The sequence below is a fragment of the Oncorhynchus mykiss genome, chromosome 6 (assembly GCF_013265735.2).
Source record: "Oncorhynchus mykiss isolate Arlee chromosome 6, USDA_OmykA_1.1, whole genome shotgun sequence".
NCBI classification, from domain to species: Eukaryota; Metazoa; Chordata; class Actinopteri; order Salmoniformes; family Salmonidae; genus Oncorhynchus; species Oncorhynchus mykiss.
Window position 1 is genome coordinate 7,748,523 of NC_048570.1, and position 13,355 is coordinate 7,761,877.

The 13,355-nt window shown below is 46.0% G+C and overlaps 1 protein-coding gene across 2 annotated transcripts in view; it reads right to left on the reverse strand.

Annotated features, from left to right (window-relative positions):
- The window catches only part of ddr2l (discoidin domain receptor family, member 2, like), a 53,223-nt gene that overhangs the window by 31,433 nt on the left and 8,435 nt on the right, over nt 1-13,355 (reverse strand). The window lies entirely within an intron of this gene.

Sequence of the window (13,355 nt, forward strand, 5' to 3'; positions counted from 1 at the left end):
TTCGTTAGTGTACAACGTAGCTAAACCTTTTATCACTGAACACGTTTTTTTACCAACGAAAACAAGAGATTCTATTGGACAAATTCAGTTAGGTACCGCACTGTTTCGTCCTGTTTTCTTACGTTTTGGTTCCTAAATGATTCAATAACCTCACTGTCCCACTGTATCAACCTCCTCTACTGAGCCTAGTCACTGTACTGTATCCACCTCCTCTACTGAGCCTAGTCACTGTACTGTATCAACCTCCTCTACTGAGCCTAGTCACTTCGCATTGACAAAGATAACGTACATCGTCAAGTTCCGAGAACGTTTTTGAAGTGTCGCTCAAACCCTACTTACTGTATACTGCACATCCTCATGTTTCTTCAGAAATGCAACATTGAAACATTCTCTCCCTCGTATTCACCATCTCAGCCCCATACCAGTGTCTACATACTGTATGTGAAAACAGTGCATTTCTGTGCTCTGCATTACTAGGATCTGCATTTCTGTGCTCTGCATTTCTATGATCTGCATTACTAGGATCTGCATTTCTGTGCTCTGCATTTCTATGATCTGCATTACTAGGATCTGCATTTCTGTGCTCTGCATTTCTATGATCTGCATTTCTGTGCTCTGCATTTCTATGATCTGCATTTCTATGATCTGCATTTCTATGATCTGCATTTCGATGATCTGCAGAAAAAAAAGATGCACACAAAAAAAGGTGCATTTTAATGATGTCATCGAAAGTAAAAACAGGAAGAAAATAGGACCATGAGATCTGCAGTCACACAGGAAGCAGGGAAATGCCATCCCCCCCTGGCTGATGTAATCAGATTGCACTTTTTATAGGACCTTTCTTCTTCTTATCTTTTTAACTTCAGAAAATAGAAACGCGCCATTTTCACCTAGACATTGGTGTGGCGCTGAAGATGATGAATATGAGGTTGAAAAGTAGTATAAACTTCCCCGTTAAGTTTTCCTGCCCTGGCTCCTATCTATCGTCTACTAACCCTGTCTTCTCTAAATCTTTCCCAATGTGTTGACCCCTTCCCCCACACGTTTCTCTCTCTCTCTCTCTCTCTCTCTCTCTCTCTCTCTCTCTCTCTCTCTCTCTCTCTCTCTCTCTCAAATTCAAATTCAAATTCAAGCTGCTTTATTGGCATGAAAAACATTGTGTCAATATTGCCAAAGCAACAATGTATACAATATACATTGTAACAAAATTGTAAATGATAGCAAATAATAATATAAAATGGTGGTAAATAATAATACAAAAATAAATACAATAAAATGGTAACAGTCTACAGTAAACATTAATAATTATAGTAATAACAATAATAGTAATAATAAGTAAGTTACTGTTTACTATGCAGATGTTATTATTCAGTGTCCCTCAGGCTATGGCAGGAAAATACATATTTGGCTGCAAGAGGAGCCATTGCTCCTTCGCCCATGAGTATTCTTAGTTTTTCCTCTGGGTTCAATTTGTAAAAATGTGGAATATATGTAGTCATTTCTGTGAATAATGAATCTCTTTGTGAGGAATATTTATCACAGTAAAGGAGAAAGTGCATCTCTGTCTCTACCTCCCCTGTCATGCAGTGACCACATACACGCTCTTCTTTGGGTAGCCATGTCTTTTTATGTCTGCCGGTTTCTATTGCCAATCGGTGGTCACTCAGCCTGTACTTGGTAAGGATCTGTCTCTGCTTCGTATCTCTGACAGAGTAGAGATAATCAGCCAATTCATATTCTCTGTTTAGGGTCAGATAGCAATTTAGTCGGCTTTGGGATTTTGTTTCGTTTTTCCAGTATTGTAAGTATGATTCCTTTGATTGGTTCATGATTTTGTTTATTGGAATTCTTTCTTTTGAAGCAGTGCTGGTGTCAGCTTGATTGGTGAGGTCCAACACCAGCTGACTGAGAGGGCTCGTTTCTGGGCTCAGCTCTTGGGCTTGAAGTGCTTTAAATTGCAGACTCGAATTTGGACTTGAATTTAGATGTAGCCAAAATTTTAATGATCTTTTCTGTATTTTCATTATTACTGGAAAACGGCCCAATTCTCTCTCTCTCTCTCTCTCTCTCTCTCTCTCTCTCTCTCTCTCTCTCTCTCTCTCTCTCTCTCTCTCTCTCTCTCTCTCTCTCTCTCTCTCTCTCTCTCTCTCTCTCTCTCTCTCTCTCTCTCTCTCTCTCTCTCTCTCTCTCTCTCTCTCTTTCTTTTGTTGTTTTCAAAGCTCTTGTTGCTTACTGTTCCCAGGAGTCTGGATCTCTGGATATAGGCCCAAGTAGAGCCTGGAGCCTTGCCAGAGTACTGTGCCTGGGAAACACCACAGTTTTCTGGGCTGAGCCACTGGCACAGGCCTTCTTTTATTGCCCACTTAGATTGAAAGAAAAATAATGGTTTCAGGGTAAAATCCCTCATGGAGTGAATAGTGTGATACATGCTCACAGTCAACAATAATCAAAAACTTGCAAACACTCAGCAATGGCAATCCCACATGTTGACTTGTTGACTAGATGCTTGTATTACTATCCCTGTGGGAACTGGAAATCCTCACAAGTCCCCACAAGGATAGTAAAACAAGGACAATTCTCTATAACGGGGAAATGTCCCACATCCCCACGAGGACAAAGGCTATTCTAAATTTAGGGTTAGGGTTACAATTAGGATTACAATTTGGGTTAGGGGTTAGGGGTTAAGTTTAGGGTTAGGGGTTAAGGTTAGGGTTAGGGGTTAAGGTTAGGGGTTAAGGTTAGGGTTAGGGGTTAAGGTTAGGGGTTAAGGTTAGGGTTAGGGGTTAAGGTTAGGGTTGGGGTTAAGGTTAGGGTTAGGGGTTAAGGTTAGGGTTTGGGTTAGGGGTTAAGGTTAGGGTTAGGGGTTAGGGTTAGGGGTTAAGTTTAGGGTTAGGGGTTAGGGTTAGGGGTTAAGGTTAGGGTTAGGGGTTAAGGTTAGGATTAGGGGTTAAGGTTAGGGTTAGGGGTTAGGGTTTGGGTTAGGGGTTAGGGTTTGGGTTAGGGGTTAAGTTTAGGATTAGGGGTTAAGGTTAGGGGTTACGGTTAGGGTTTGGGTTAGGGGTTAAGGTTAGGATTAGGGGTTAGGGAAAATGGGATTTGAAATGGAAATCCATTTTAGGTCCCTGCAAGGATAATAAAATGTATGGTGCGTGTGTGTGTGTGATCCATCCATGTTGTTATTTGGGGTTGACAAGTTTACAAACCCTGGACATAAACCCCAGGCCCACGCAGAGTTCTTACGCAATGCTCCAAAATGAATTCAGACCCCTCCCACCCCCCTCATGTCTTTAAATGAATTCAGACCCCTCCCACCCCCTTCATGTCTTTAAATGAATTCAGACCCCTCCCACCCCCTTCATGTCTTTAAATGAATTCAGACCCCTCCCACCCCCTTCATGTCTTTAAATGAATTCAGACCCCTCCCACCCCCTTCATGTCTTTAAATGAATTCAGACCCCTCCCACCCCCTTCATGTCTTTAAATGAATTCAGACCCCTCCCACCCCCTTCATGTCTTTAAATTAATTCAGACCCCTCCCACCCCCTTCATGTCTTTAAATTAATTCAGACCCCTCCCACCCCCTTCATGTCTTTAAATTAATTCAGACCCCTCCCACCCCCTTCATGTCTTTGCAGCACATAGCAACTTCTGCTTTTTTCACTTTGTTCGGGATCCTTGCATCCTGCCATGTCACCATGCTTTGAAAGTGTAAAGATGGTCTCTCTCTCTCGCTCTGTCTCGCTCTCTTTCAACATTACGCTGGGAAAACCTCAGCTGCACTGAGGGCAGTCTAACTCATATTGTTGAGAAAGACTAGCAGAGAGAGAGAGAGAGAAAGAAAGAGAGAGAGAGAGACAGAGAGCGAGAGATAAAGAGAGAGTGAAAGAGAGAGAGAGTGAGAGACAGAGAGAGAGAGAGGGGGGGGGGGGGTGGAACAGATAAACAGATGAACAGTGAGGGGAGGGATGGAAAGTTAGGAAATGTATGGAAAGAAAGAGAGAGAGATAGAGAGAAAAGGAGGAGGGGGATTGGGTGAGGCAGATAGTTACAGCTGGTTTATCTAATCCTTGAATCAAGCTGAGGCCTGTTCAACAAAGAGATTCCTCTGTCCTTGCTCATCTTTCTAAGGGTCTCACGTGACCAGGCCCGGAGCCGAGCTGAGCAGCAGGGTTACAGACCCTGGACCTTGCTGCAGAGCACCAGAGAGAGAGAGAGTGAGAGAGTGTGAGCGGGTTTCACAGCCAGACAGCAACCCCTCCCTTTCCAAGCCTCCCATCTCATCTTCCCTAACCCTACATCAGCACAGCAAACAGTCATAAACCCCCCCAAATTCCAAACATACGACGCAATCCAGAGATCACATTCTCCCATACAGGACCGAGCATGTCCTCTTTTTTTCCCCAGAGGTGAATGAAACTGGAGTTGACTGAGAACAAAGCACAGAACAGAACAGTGTCTACTCCAGAGTCATATGTCTGAAGAGTTGGCTCAGTGACGTTTCTGCATTATGATGCATTCACATGACACGTCAACATTCTACGGCAGCCATGTTAGAACCCCATTGACGTGACGTGGGAAATATTTAAACAATGCTATGTAACACCGACTGTCTAATATTAGAACATTTTTCCAAACGTTGGCCCAACATTAATTAGTGCTTATATTTGTCCTGATACACACTTGTAGATGATTGTTGTATGAGTGTGTAATGGCAATGTGTGTCTTCCATATCTAAACTCCTCCTGAGATACCCGCAGGGACTGGGGTCACAACCAGGGTCACCATATCCAAACTCCCCCTGAGATACCCGCAGGGACTGGGGTCACAGCCAGGGTCACCATATCCAAACTCCCCCTGAGATACCCGCAGGGACTGGGGTCACAGCCAGGGTCACCATATCCAAACTCCCCCTGAGATACCCGCAGGGACTGGGGTCACAGCCAGGGTCACCATATCCAAACTCCCCCTGAGATACCCGCAGGGACTGGGGTCACAGCCAGGGTCACCATATCCAAACTCCCCCTGAGATACCCGCAGGGACTGGGGTCACAGCCAGGGTCACCATATCCAAACTCCCCCTGAGATACCCACAGGGACTGGGGTCACAGCCAAGGTCACCATATCCAAACTCCCCCTGAGATACCCGCAGGGACTGGGGTCACAGCCAGGGTCACCATATCCAAACTCCCCCTGAGATACCCGCAGGCACTGGGGTCACAGCCAGGGTCACCATATCCAAACTCCCCCTGAGATACCCGCAGGGACTGGGGTCACAGCCAGGTTCACCATATCCAAACTCCCCCTGAGATACCCGCAGGGACTGGGGTCACAGCCAGGGTCGCCATATCCAAACTCCCCCTGATATACCCGCAGGGACTGGGGTCACAACCAGGGTCACCATATCCAAACTCCCCCTGAGATACCCGCAGGGACTGGGGTCACAGCCAGGGTCACCATATCCAAACTCCCCCTGAGATACCCGCAGGGACTGGGGTCACAGCCAGGGTCACCATATCCAAACTCCCCCTGAGATACCCGCAGGGACTGGGGTCACAACCAGGGTCACCATATCCAAACTCCCCCTGAGATACCCGCAGGGACTGGGGTCACAACCAGGGTCACCATATCCAAACTCCCCCTGAGATACCCGCAGGGACTGGGGTCACAATCAGGGTCACCATATCCAAACACCCCCTGAGATACCCGCAGGGACTGGGGTCACAACCAGGGTCACCATATCCAAACTCCCCCTGAGATACCCGCAGGGACTGGGGTCACAATCAGGGTCACCATATCCAAACACCCCCTGAGATACCCGCAGGGACTGGGGTCACAATCAGGGTCACCATATCCAAACTCCCCCTGAGATACCCGCAGGGACTGGGGTCACAACCAGGGTCACCATATCCAAACTCCCCCTGAGATACCCGCAGGGACTGGGGTCACAACCAGGGTCACCATATCCAAACTCCCCCTGAGATACCCGCAGGGACTGGGGTCACAATCAGGGTCACCATATCCAAACACCCCCTGAGATACCCGCAGGGACTGGGGTCACAATCAGGGTCACCATATCCAAACTCCCCCTGAGATACCCGCAGGGACTGGGGTCACAGCCCCTGGAGCAATTGGGGTTAAGTGCCTTGCTCAAGGGCACAGCAACAGATTTTTCACTTTGTTGGCTCTGGGATTCAAATTATGCTACACCACGATGATAAACAGTGTACAAGGGCTATGTGCTCTGGGGAGGGCAGGCTAGAAACCAACACCCCCATGATAAACAGCGTACAACAGTTATGTGCTCTGGGGAGGGCAGGATAGAAACCAACACCCCCATGATAAACAGCGTACAACAGTTATGTGCTCTGTGGAGGGCAGGATAGAAACCAACAGGCTAGAAACCAACACCCCCATGATAAACAGTGAACAAAGGCTATGTGCTCTGGGGAGGGCAGGCTAGAAACCAACACCCCCATGACAAACAGCGTACAACGGCTATGTGCTCTGTGGGGGGTAGGATAGAAACCAACACCCCCATGATAAACAGTGTACAAGGGCTATGTGTTCTGGGGAGGGCAGGCTAGAAACCAAACCACAACCTGCACATGCATACACATGTTGACGCACACGCACATATAGACACGGACCAACATCATGCACACACACAGACACACACACACACACATCATGTTTACATTAATGTTCAGGACTTTTTCAGGAGTGAAAATTGATTCTCATTCAAAATTATATTTTCCTGAACCCCTAACCCTTGTCTTTACCCTTAACCATCAACCTTTACCCTAACCTTAACCCCTAACCCTAACCTTAACCCATAACCCTTACCTTTACCCTTACCCTAACCTTAACACCTAACCCTTACTTTTACCCTAACCCCTAACCCTTAACCTAACCCTTAACCTTTACCCTAACCTTAACCCCTAGCCCTTACTTTTACCCTAACCCCTAATCTAACCCTTAACCTCTACTCTAACCTTAACCCCTAGCCCTTACCTTTACCCTAACCCCTAACCTAACCCTTACCCTAACCTTAACCCTAACCCTTACCCTAACCCTTAACCTTTACCCTAACCCTAACTCCTAATCCTACCCCAAAGCCTAAACCTTAAATTGCATTTGAACTTTTTATCACAAGCAAAATGTCCTGACTTTTCAGATTTAGTTTTATTTTCCTATCTTGTCAGGACATTCTGGTCACATGTCAGGACATTCTGGTCACATGTCAGAACATTCTGGTCACATGTCAGAACATTCTGGTCACATGTCAGGACATTCTGGTCACATGTCAGAACATTCTGGTCACATGTCAGAACATTCTGGTCACATGTCAGAACATTCTGGTCACATGTCAGGACATTCTGGTCACATGTCAGGACATTCTGGTCACATGTCAGGACATTCTGGTCACATGTCAGGACATTCTGGTCACATGTCAGGACATTCTGGTCACATGTCAGGACATTCTGGTCACATGTCAGAACATTCTGGTCACATGTCAGGACATTCTGGTCACTTGTCAGGACATTCTGGTCACATGTCAGGGCATTCTGGTCACATGTCAGGACATTTTGGTCACATGTCAGGACATTCTGGTCACATGTCAGGACATTCTGATCACTTGTCAGGACATTCTGGTCACATGTCAGGACATTCTGGTCACTTGTCAGGACATTCTGGTCACATGTCAGGACATTCTGATCACTTGTCAGGACATTCTGGTCACATGTCAGGACATTCTGGTCACTTGTCAGGACATTCTGGTCACATGTCAGGACATTCTGGTCACTTGTCAGGACATTCTGGTCACATGTCAGGACATTCTGGTCACATGTCAGGACATTTTGGTCACATGTCAGGATATTCTGGTCACATGTCAGGACATTCTGATCACTTGTCAGGACATTCTGGTCACATGTCAGGACATTCTGGTCACTTGTCAGGACATTCTGGTCACATGTCAGAACATTCTGGTCACATGTCAGGACATTCTGGTCACTTGTCAGGACATTCTGGTCACATGTCAGGGCATTCTGGTCACATGTCAGGACATTTTGGTCACATGTCAGGACATTCTGGTCACATGTCAGGACATTCTGATCACTTGTCAGGACATTCTGGTCACATGTCAGGACATTCTGGTCACTTGTCAGGACATTCTGGTCACATGTCAGGACATTCTGGTCACATGTCAGGACATTCTGGTCACATGTCAGGACATTCTGGTCACATGTCAGGACATTTAAAACAAAATACATAAAACAAGTAGGTCAAAAACAAAATACATGATGTGACTTTACTTTTATGTATTTAGTAGATAATAAATCTGAAATGAAACACCATCACATTGACACAGAGTTACCATGAAACACCATCACACTGACACAGAGTTACCATGAAACACCATCACATTGACAGCTATTTGAGCTTTGCGGATTGTGGTTGTTGTGGACAGCTGTTCACAAATCTAAATTTGTATTTGAACCTAATAACGGTTGAATTTAAGGAGTTTAAGCTGCCTATCAATCGTTGTTTTTAAAACCAGTGGACAGCCAGTGAAAAATGCACTCTTGCAACAGCTGCATAGCGAGGATCCCAGCCTATGGAACAACAGCTGCACAGTGTGGATCCCAGCCTATGGAACAACAGCTGCACAGTGCGGATCCCAGCCTATGGAACAACAGCTGCACAGTGTGGATCCCAGCCTATGGAACAACAGCTGCACAGTGTGGATCCCAGCCTATGGAACAACAGCTGCACAGTGTGGATCCCAGCCTATGGAACAACAGCTGCACAGTGTGGATCCCAGCCTATGGAACAACAGCTGCACAGTGTGGATCCCAGCCTATGGAACAACAGCTGCACAGTGTGGATCCCAGCCTATGGAACAACAGCTGCACAGTGTGGATCCCAGCCTATGGAACAACAGCTGCACAGTGTGGATCCCAGCCTATGGAACAACAGCTGCACAGTGTGGATCCCAGCCTATGGAACAACAGCTGCACAGTGTGGATCCCAGCCTATGGAACAACAGCTGCACAGTGTGGATCCCAGCCTATGGAACAACAGCTGCACAGTGTGGATCCCAGCCTATGGAACAACAGCTGCACAGTGTGGATCCCAGCCTATGGAACAACAGCTGCACAGTGCGGATCCCAGCCTATGGAACAACAGCTGCACAGTGTGGATCCCAGCCTATGGAACAACAGCTGCACAGTGTGGATCCCAGCCTATGGAACAACAGCTGCACAGTGTGGATCCCAGCCTATGGAACAACAGCTGCACAGTGCGGATCCCAGCCTATGGAACAACAGCTGCACAGTGTGGATCCCAGCCTATGGAACAACAGCTGCACAGTGTGGATCCCAGCCTATGGAACAACAGCTGCACAGTGCGGATCCCAGCCTATGGAACAACAGCTGCACAGTGCGGATCCCAGCCTATGGAACAACAGCTGCACAGTGTGGATCCCAGCCTATGGAACAACAGCTGCACAGTGCGGATCCCAGCCTATGGAACAACAGCTGCACAGTGCGGATCCCAGCCTATGGAACAACAGCTGCACAGTGTGGATCCCAGCCTATGGAACAACAGCTGCACAGTGCGGATCCCAGCCTATGGAACAACAGCTGCACAGTGTGGATCCCAGCCTATGGAACAACAGCTGCACAGTGTGGATCCCAGCCTATGGAACAACAGCTGCACAGTGCGGATCCCAGCCTATGGAACAACAGCTGCACAGTGCGGATCCCAGCCTATGGAACAACAGCTGCACAGTGTGGATCCCAGCCTATGGAACAACAGCTGCACAGTGCGGATCCCAGCCTATGGAACAACAGCTGCACAGTGCGGATCCCAGCCTATGGAACAACAGCTGCACAGTGTGGATCCCAGCCTATGGAACAACAGCTGCACAGTGCGGATCCCAGCCTATGGAACAACAGCTGCACAGTGTGGATCCCAGCCTATGGAACAACAGCTGCACAGTGTGGATCCCAGCCTATGGAACAACAGCTGCAGAGCGCGGATCCCAGCCTATGGAACAACAGCTGCACAGTGCGGATCCCAGCCTATGGAACAACAGCTGCACAGTGCGGATCCCAGCCTATGGAACAACAGCTGCACAGTGCGGATCCCAGCCTATGGAACAACAGCTGCACAGTGTGGATCCCAGCCTATGGAACAACAGCTGCACAGTGCAGATCCCAGCCTATGGAACAACAGCTGCACAGTGTGGATCCCAGCCTATGGAACAACAGCTGCACAGTGTGGATCCCAGCCTATGGAACAACAGCTGCACAGTGTGGATCCCAGCCTATGGAACAACAGCTGCACAGTGCGGATCCCAGCCTATGGAACAACAGCTGCACAGTGTGGATCCCAGCCTATGGAACAACAGCTGCAGAGCGCGGATCCCAGCCTATGGAACAACAGCTGCACAGTGTGGATCCCAGCCTATTGTAACGGCAGATTTCCTCCTCTTCGTCCGAAGAGGAGTAAGGATCGGACCAAGATGCGGCATGGTAAGTGGTCATGACGATTTTAATAAGAAAAGCACTGAACACTATGAAATACAAAAACAATAAACGAATATGTGAACTAACCAAACCGAAACAGTACCGTGTGGCGACACACACACACACACACAAACCAACAGTGAAACCCAGGCTACCTAAATATGGTTCTCAGTCAGGGACAAGATAAACAGCAGCCTCTGATTGAGAACCATATCAGGCCAAACATAGAAATAGAAAAACATAAAAACACAAACACAGACTGCCAACCCCAACTCAAGCCCTGACCATACTAAATAAGGACAAAACAAAGGAAATAAAGGTCAGAACGTGACACCTATGGAATAAAAGTGGTAATTTTATTGCTCAATCTAATTCATCCTGATTTTAAAAAAAATCCATAGGCCTAATAGACACATAGGGCTCAAACTTCTGACAGACTTCATGGGACAATTTGTTGATGCTACATCCATTTTTGGACTTATTCATGATATTCATGAAGTTTACATACACTTAGGTTGGAGTCATTGAAACTAGTTTTTCAACCACTCCACAAATTTCTTGTTAATAAACTATAGTTTTGGCAAGTCGGTTAGGACATCTACTTTGTGCATAACACAGGTAATTTTTCCAACAATTGTTTACAGACATATTATTTAACTTATAATTCACTGTATCACAATCCCAGTGGGTCAGAAGTTTACATACACTAAGTTGACTGTGCCTTTAAACAGCTTGGAAAATTCCAGAAAATTATGTCATGACTTTAGAAGCTGCTGATAGGCTAATTGACATAATTTGAGTCAATTGGAGGTGTAGCTGTGGATGTATTTCAAGGCCTACCATCAACCTCAGTGCCTCTTTGCTTAATATCACGGGAAAGTCAAATGAAATCAGCCAAAAAAAATGGTGGACCTCCACAAGTCTGGTTCATCCTTGGGAGCAATTTCCAAAGGCCTGACGGTACCACGTTCATCTGTACAAACAACAGTACGCAACTATAAACACCATGGGACCACGCAGCCGTCATACCGCTCAGGAAGGAGACGCCTTCTGTCTCCTAGAGATGAACGTACTTTGGTGCGAAAACTGCAAATCAATCCCAGAACAACAGCAATGGACCTTGTGAAGATGCCGGAGGAAACAGGTACAAAAGTATCTATATCCACAGTGAAATGAGTCCTATATCGACATAACCTGAAAGGCTGCTCAGCAAGGAAGAAGCCACTGCTCCAAAACCCCCATAAAAAAGCCAGACTACGGTTTGCAACTGCACATGGGGACAAAGATAGTACTGTTTGGAAAAAAAAAATAAAACTGTTTGGCGATAATGACCATTGTTATGTTTGTAGGAAAAAGGGGGAGGCTTGCAAGCCGAAGAACACCATCCCAACCATGAAGAACGGGGGTGGCAGCATCATGTTGTGGGGGTGCTTTGTTGCGGGAAGGACTGGTGCACTTCACAAAATAGATGGCATTATGAGGTAGGAAAATTATGTGGATGGAAAATGATGTGGATATATTGAAGCAACATCTCAAGACATCAGTCAGTTAAAGCTTGGTCGCAAATGGGTCTTCCAAATGGAAAATGACCCCAAGCATACTTCCAAAGTTGTGTCAAAATGGCTTAAGGACAACAAGGTCAAGGTATTGGAGTGGCCATCACAAAGCCCTGACCTCAATCCTATAGAAAATCTGTGGGCAGAACTGAAAAAGACTGTGAGCAAGGAGGCCTACAAACCTGACTCAGTTACACCAGATCTGTCAAGAGGAATGGGCCAAAATTCAACCAACTTATGTGGGAAGCTTGTGGAAGGCTACCCGAAACGTTTAACCCAAGTTAAACAATTTAAAGGCAATGCTACCAAATACTAATTGAGTATATGTAAACTTCTGACCCACTGGGAATGTGATGAAATAAATAAAATCATTCTCTGTACTATTATTCAGACATTTCACATTCTTAAAATAAAGTGGTGATCCTAACTGACCTAAGACAGGGAGGTTTTACTAGGATTAAATGTCAGGAATAGTGAAAAACTGAGTTTTAATATATTTGGCTACAATGTATGTAAACTTCCAACTTCAACTGTAGATACAGTAGAGGTCGACCGATTAATCGGAATGGCCGATTAATTAGGGCCGATTTCAAGTTTTCATAAAAATCGGAAATCTGTATTTTTGGACACTGATTTCGCCGATTTTTTAAAATATTTTTTTACACCTTTATTTAATCTTTATTTAACTAGGCAAGTCAGTTAAGAACACATTCTTATTTTCAATGACGGCCTAGGAACAGTGGGTCAACTGCCTTGTTCAGCGGCAGAACGACAGATGTTTACCATGTCAGCTCGGGGGATTCAATCTTGCAACCTTACAGTTAACGAGTCCAACGCTCTAACCACCTGATTACATTGCACTCCACGAGGAGCCTGCCTGTTACGCGAATGCAGTAAGCCAAGGTAAGTTGCTAGCTAGCATTAAACTTATCTTACAAAAAAACAATCAATCAATCAATCATAATTACCAGTTAACTACACATGGTTGATGATATTACTAGTTTATCTAGCGTGTCCTGCGTTGCATATAATCGATGCGGTGCGTATTGTTGCTCCAATGTGTATCTAACCATGAACATCAATGCCTTTCAATCAATTCACAGAAGTATATATTTTTAAACCTGCATATTTAGCTAAAATAAATCCAGGTTAGCAGGCAATATTAACCAGGTGAATATTGGCACAGAGTTCTGACCGCTGTGCCAATATCAGACTGCTGTGTGCCAATATCAGACCGCTGTGCCAATATCAGACCGCTGTGCCAATA